This window comes from Emydura macquarii, unplaced genomic scaffold (genome assembly GCF_026122565.2).
Source record: "Emydura macquarii macquarii isolate MOO-44397 ecotype Brisbane River unplaced genomic scaffold, CSIRO-AGI_Emac_v2 contig_3670, whole genome shotgun sequence".
Lineage (NCBI taxonomy): Eukaryota > Metazoa > Chordata > Testudines > Chelidae > Emydura > Emydura macquarii.
In genome coordinates, this window is record NW_027133807.1 from 6,711 (window position 1) to 12,527 (window position 5,817).

Genomic DNA, 5,817 nt, shown 5'->3' on the forward strand with positions numbered 1-5,817 from the left:
GATGGGCAAAGGTCCTGTAAATACAACGTGAGCGTCACAGACAATCCTGCACTGGGGCTCAGGCACGTTTACACACCCGTCAGTTCACACCTGGACGCTTACACACCTGTCGAGCTGGGCAGAGGCGTGCGCAGCTGTTTCATTAAATTGTGTGTGGCCCGTCTGTGCCCAGGGCAGCTACCAAATACCAAGGTCTGGGCAGGCTGCAAACGGAGAGCAGATTCTCCCAGCGCTGGTGGGTGACACTGAAGCCAGACTTCCCAACCAGCCACAGAAGCTGCACTTCTGAATCCTCACAGAAGCCAGTCCACAAATACCCACAGCCCCTTTACTGCATTTCAGCTCCAGGCTCCCAAATCAGCACTAGGGCCAGTAAACAGACCAGTTATTTAACTCTCTGCTCTTTACTACAAAGGTTCCCTCTGACCCCAAGGGGTCAGCCACAGCACCAGAGCAATGTAAGTTTGGATCTTACCTAAAATCCCACGCTGCCAGCCAATCCTCTAGTAACTAAACTAAAGGTTTATTGTAAAAAGAAAGAAATAAACCGTGAGAGAAATGTTAACGGATTAGAGCAAATCAGATACATACACATGATTAAAAGTCCATGTACATCAGGTTCTAGAAGAATTGTGGAGTTGCAGCTTGTATAGTCTCCTCTGGTGTGCACCCAGCACCTGGCTGGTCTCAGTCCTTTGTTACACAGCTGCAGTTGCAGATGACTTGATCCAGAGGTTGGTAGGTGACTGAAGCTCAGGATAGAAATCAAAATGGTTTCTGTGGTTTGATCTTATAAACCCTCTGTGCCTGGCCATGCGGCTTGTGGGAAGTTACAAGAACTAAAATGGAGTCCAGAGTCACATGGGCCAATCCTGGGAACTCTTCAGGGACTTTTCATGTTCTGTATTTGAATTACCCGCTGGTGGAATTCTCGCCGCGTCGTAGTCTGCGCCGAGAAATATCACGAGGAACGGTATTTCGGCGGCAGATCACGGCGTGTTCCCATCCACCACAAAATCTAGAAGCTCCTTCTTTTTCGGTGGCAGATCGCTCTCTCTTCCGACCGCCGAAAAGTCACGCGCCCTCCAATCTCAGCGAGATGGCGCCGCGGGACACATCGAAAAGGTTCATGAGTCGGATGTTTGATACCCCTACATTAGAGTGTGCGTGGGCACACCCAGCACACCCCGTGTGCACGCCTATGGATCTGGGGCCGGTTCAGCACAGGGTGTACCTAACGCAGAGCAGCGAGTTACAGACCAGGGGAGATAATCCACACCGACGAGTCACGGTGTGAACGCCCCATGAGCTGTGCCGCTCCTGCCACCCTCGCACCCACTGACCTGCCTGCGGCTCTAGCCCGAGCTGCTGCGTCTGCTTAGCCAGCGCCACACCCTCGTCCCGAGATGGAGCAGGGACGCCGGGCAGCGTTGGCACAGCAGTCGGGTGTGTCGGTCCCCGGCCGCGGCCTGGAGAGCCCAGCGCTCTGTGCGGAGATGGGGAGGCCAGCACCCACCGCCTCTCGGGGCAGGGATCCTCCGCCGGCAGGAGAAGCTCTCCCCTCGGACAGGAGGCGTCTGCACGGAGCCTGCAGCGGTTAGTGTAGACAAGCCCCAGCCAGCTCCCGGGCGAGTCGCCCCCACCTGTCTGCAGCGCGGGTCAGACCCCGGCTGTCCTGTCACTGCCCACACCAATCCCCTCCCCGTGCAGGCTCTGCTACTTCACTGTCTGCAGCCACGTCCCTCTGCGCTCGGAGCTGTGCAGGGCCCAGCCCCACCCCGTGGCCTCTGTCCTGCAGGGGCTGCTCCAGCCACGCCACAGCTGGGCCGGACGCTGCCTGTCGGCTTCCAAACGACACCCGACCCCTGTGATCAGCGCGTCCTGCGCCTGCTCTCTGCCCGTCTCGCCCTCCCAGCTCTGTTCTCCCTGCGCTGCACCCGCCCCATGGCCTCTGTCCTCGGTGGGGCCCCCATCGAGCCCCACTGCAGCTCCCACAGCGACTCCCTGCCCCGCTCGCCTGGTGCCTCGGGCTGGTTCCCTCCTGGCCGGGCTAGTGGCCATGGCACTGCTGGGGTGGGGGGGTCTGTGCCGGCATCGGCCTCCGGGATGGCTCCAGGCCCCGGCCCCAGCCCCACCCCGGGTCCGTGTCCCCGCCTGAGACTCGGGGCCCGGCTGGCGCTGTCTGTCTGAGCCGCTGTTTCCTCCTTCGCTCTGTTGATTCTCTCTTGGGATTTACCGGTCCCCCCCCCCCCCCCTCCTCCCGCAGCCCTCTGAGCCCCAGCAAGGGGCGCTGCCGAGCACATCAGCCAGCAGGGTGGGGGGGCTCGGGGTGCACAGGGTGACGGGGGCCCTGAGGGAACAGACTGGGGGGACGATCCTGCCCCAGTGAGGGGGGTACAGACTGGCAGGGTGTCCTTGGACCTGCCGCTGGGCTCCGGACGCCCCCTCCCCGTCAGACTCTCGTGGGACGTTGGCAGACCCAGGGTGTCTGGGGCTGTGGGGCCCTTGTTGAGCTCTGGGGCTGGGCAGGAATGGGGGACGGAGCTAGGCCAGCGTGTGACCCCACCCCATTGGGTCGCCCCAATTTCCCTGGGTCAGGGAGAGCGGCTCTGGCAGGCTGCCCGTGGTGCCACCCCCGCCCCACGGCCCGGTTCTGGGACGGCAGCTCCGTCGGGTCGGGGAGGGGGGCAAGGACCCAGCACAGGGCCGTGTCCACGGGGCAATGCCGGCAGCACCAAGCACCTTATGGGGTCATGACCCTCCTGTCAGCCACAAACCATCATGGGCTCAGCTTGAGAATCCTGCTGTGGGTGCAGAGCCGGCGTCTCGTCTCCTTTCGAACCACAGCCGAGAGTGTCCCAAACATCACGGGACTCCGGGAGCCAGAGTCTCGGGGAGGCGCCAATAATTGTGACTCGACGCCGCGGAGAGGGACCTTCTGCCGGAGCCCGGAGGGCGACACCCGTCTCCGCAGCTCTGATGTGCAAAGGGCGAAGGACCCTTCCCACAGCACCGCAGGAGACTGGCCTGGACCTTCCCACAATGCCGTGGGACGGCAACGCTGGGACTCTTCCCACAATCCCACAAGGGGGCGACACTGGGACTCTTCTCCCAGCCCGGACGGATGGACAGAGGGGCAGGACACACGGTAACGCTGTCTCCGTTCCGTGCACAGAAATGCTGCCCCAGCCCACGGTGACGCCCAACCAAACCCAGGTGCTGGAGAACGGGACCTTCACCCTGACGTGTAACAGCTCCCCCGGCGCCGACACCCTGCTCTGGCTCCGGGACGGGTCGGACCTCGCGACTGATCAGCGGCTGGAGCTGTCCCCCGACAACCGGACCCTCACGGTGCTGAACGTCAGCCGGGGCGACGCTGGCGCCTACCAGTGCGAGGTCAGGAACCCCGTCCAGCACCATCCGCAGCGAGCCCAGCACCGTGACGGTGGCCTGTGAGTAACAGTAGCCCCGTCCCCCAGCCGTGCTGCCCCCGGCCCTGCCGGCATCACCCAGCCGCGGAGATGCAGCCACATCTGGTGTGTTGCGCGGGGGCTATTTACATGGGGATCCCTCACTGGCGCCCTCCCTCCCCTGATGCCCTCCTTCTCTGTAGATGAGACGGACTCTACCAGGATAGACCCGCAGGGACCATCACCCACCCCCTGGGGTCCCCTCCTGACCCTGACGTGCGTCTCTGACTCTGTCCCGCCCTCGCGCTATCGCTGGTTTCACAACGGCACCGACGCTAACGAGACCCGGAGCAGCTGGACCTTTAACCCCACGAGCTGGGCTCAGCAGGGCACGTTCGCGTGCCAGACCCACAACCCCATACACCAACCTCACTGCGCGGGCGTCTGTCGCCGTTCGGGTTGTAGGTGAGTCCCTGGGGCTGAACCCAGCGCGCCTCCCTGTCCGGCACCAGAAAACGCCCTGCTGGGGGCGCAAGGGGGCCGGGCTGGGGAATGGGACGGGGCCGGGCCGTGGGCTGCCAGTGACTCTCGGGGGACCCTTGGGCCATGGTGTGTCTCTGTACATGGTCCCTCCCTCTCCTGCTCAGCCCTGCTTCTCTCTAGGGCCAGCTGTGGGGGGGCCGGACTGGGGCTCGGCTGGGATCCGTCTCCCCCAGGGCTGGGGGCTCTGTTGTGGCTGTGGGGCAGTGGATCCGTCAATGTAGCGTCCAGCCCCATCGCCTCCCGAATCCCCCCGACACCAGCCAGTGAGAGCTGAGACCCCCCGCACCCAGCGCTGGGCCTGGGGCACTGGAGAGCACTGGCATCACTGGGCAGCCCCAGGAGACATCCCAGTTCCTGACCCTTCAGACCCTCCTGCCACCGTATTCGGGGTCCTGATGGGCCCAAACCTGCAGGCTCGGAGAGGGCTGCGGGGAGGGGCAGCTGGGGGTCCCACCGCCTGGGCCCTCACCTTGGGAGCTGAGAGGGAGCAGCATTGGGAAATGGGGGTCTGGGCGGGGGGTTAGGGTTGGGGGTCATGGCTGGGCTGCCTGATCCAACCCCTCCTTCTTCCCTTCTCCTCCAGCATCTCCAACTGCAGCCCCGGGAACGTCTCCTGTCAGCCGGGGCCATCGCTGGGATCGTCATCGGGTCGCTGGCCGGGGCGGGGCTGGTCGGGGGCCTGGTTTATTTCCTCTGCACTTGAGTAACAGACCCCTCCGGGAGAGCCAGGACTCCTGGGTTCCATGCCAGGCTCTGGGAGGGGACTGGGGATCTAGTGGTTAGAGCAGGGGGCTGGGGAGCCAGGACTCCTCGGTTCTCTGAGTGGGGGGAGGAGCTGGTGAGTTAGAGCAGTGGGGGGCTGGGATCCGGGCCCCCAATTCCAGCATCTCTGACGATTTCCCCTCCTCCAGGTTCTGGCCGCCGGAGCAAGACCCTCCAGGGCAGCGACACGACCCCCATTGTATGAGAACCTGCTCCCTGCAGCGCAGGCGGGCCCAGCGGTGAGTTACAGGCACTTAGCCCCGCCTGCGACCCCAGCCTGGAGCCCCCTTCCCAGAGCTGTGCCAGGGCCTCCTCACTCCTGACCCGCAGCCCCGGCTAGCCCAGTCCTGGCCCCTCCCCCATCCCCCAGCTCCGCTGGGCCCCTCACTCCCGACCCCGGCCCTCCTCTTTCCCACTCTCTGCTGGGGGCACCAACGTCCCAGTCTCCCAGGGCGCGTCAGCTCCCGGCCCCCCGGGCTGCGCTGGGGGTCTCTCGGGAGCGTGTTAATGACCCACCTGCCTCATTCTCTGCCCCAGGCCCAGCCTGGGGAGCCCCCCTGACACCAGCCCCACGTACCAGGTAAGGGACGATCTCGGGGCTCCCAACTCGGGGGGTGGGGGGCGGAGCTGCCCCCAGTACAGGCCCCGTGGCTGAGAACGGGGCTGGTTATCACATCCCGCAGTTGGGGGGGGGGGCAGAATCCGGCGGAGGGTCCCCCCCCCGTGAAAGGCTGGGAGCCCCGAGGCTGGTGAAAACCTCTAGGGGTGCCCAGCTGCAGATGGGGCAGGGATGGACCCGGGGGGGGAGGGGGTTTGTCAAGGCCTGGTGGGAGCTGTCCGGGCCCGGTGGAGGGGTGGGTCCCCCAGGGTGGGGGCGTCTCTGGCTCACGCCTCCCCATTTCCCCCAGACGCTGCAGCCCGGACAGCGGGACGTGTACGACCAGCTGAGGAGATGATGCCCCCCCAGTGCCCTGGTGCATGCTGGGATGACCCCTGTATCGGGGGGGTCTCTGCTGGGGCGAAGGGTCAGACCCACCTGCCCTGTCACAGCCGCTTTGCCAAGTTCACTAAAAGCCCCTCCCCCCGATTGGCTCGGTGTTTC

General features: G+C 64.5%; 1 pseudogene; it reads left to right on the forward strand.

Moving 5' to 3' along the window:
* The first annotated feature begins 1,099 nt into the window (after positions 1–1,099).
* Positions 1,100–4,920, forward strand: LOC137145844 (carcinoembryonic antigen-related cell adhesion molecule 6-like; annotated as a pseudogene).
* The last annotated feature ends 897 nt before the right edge of the window (positions 4,921–5,817 follow it).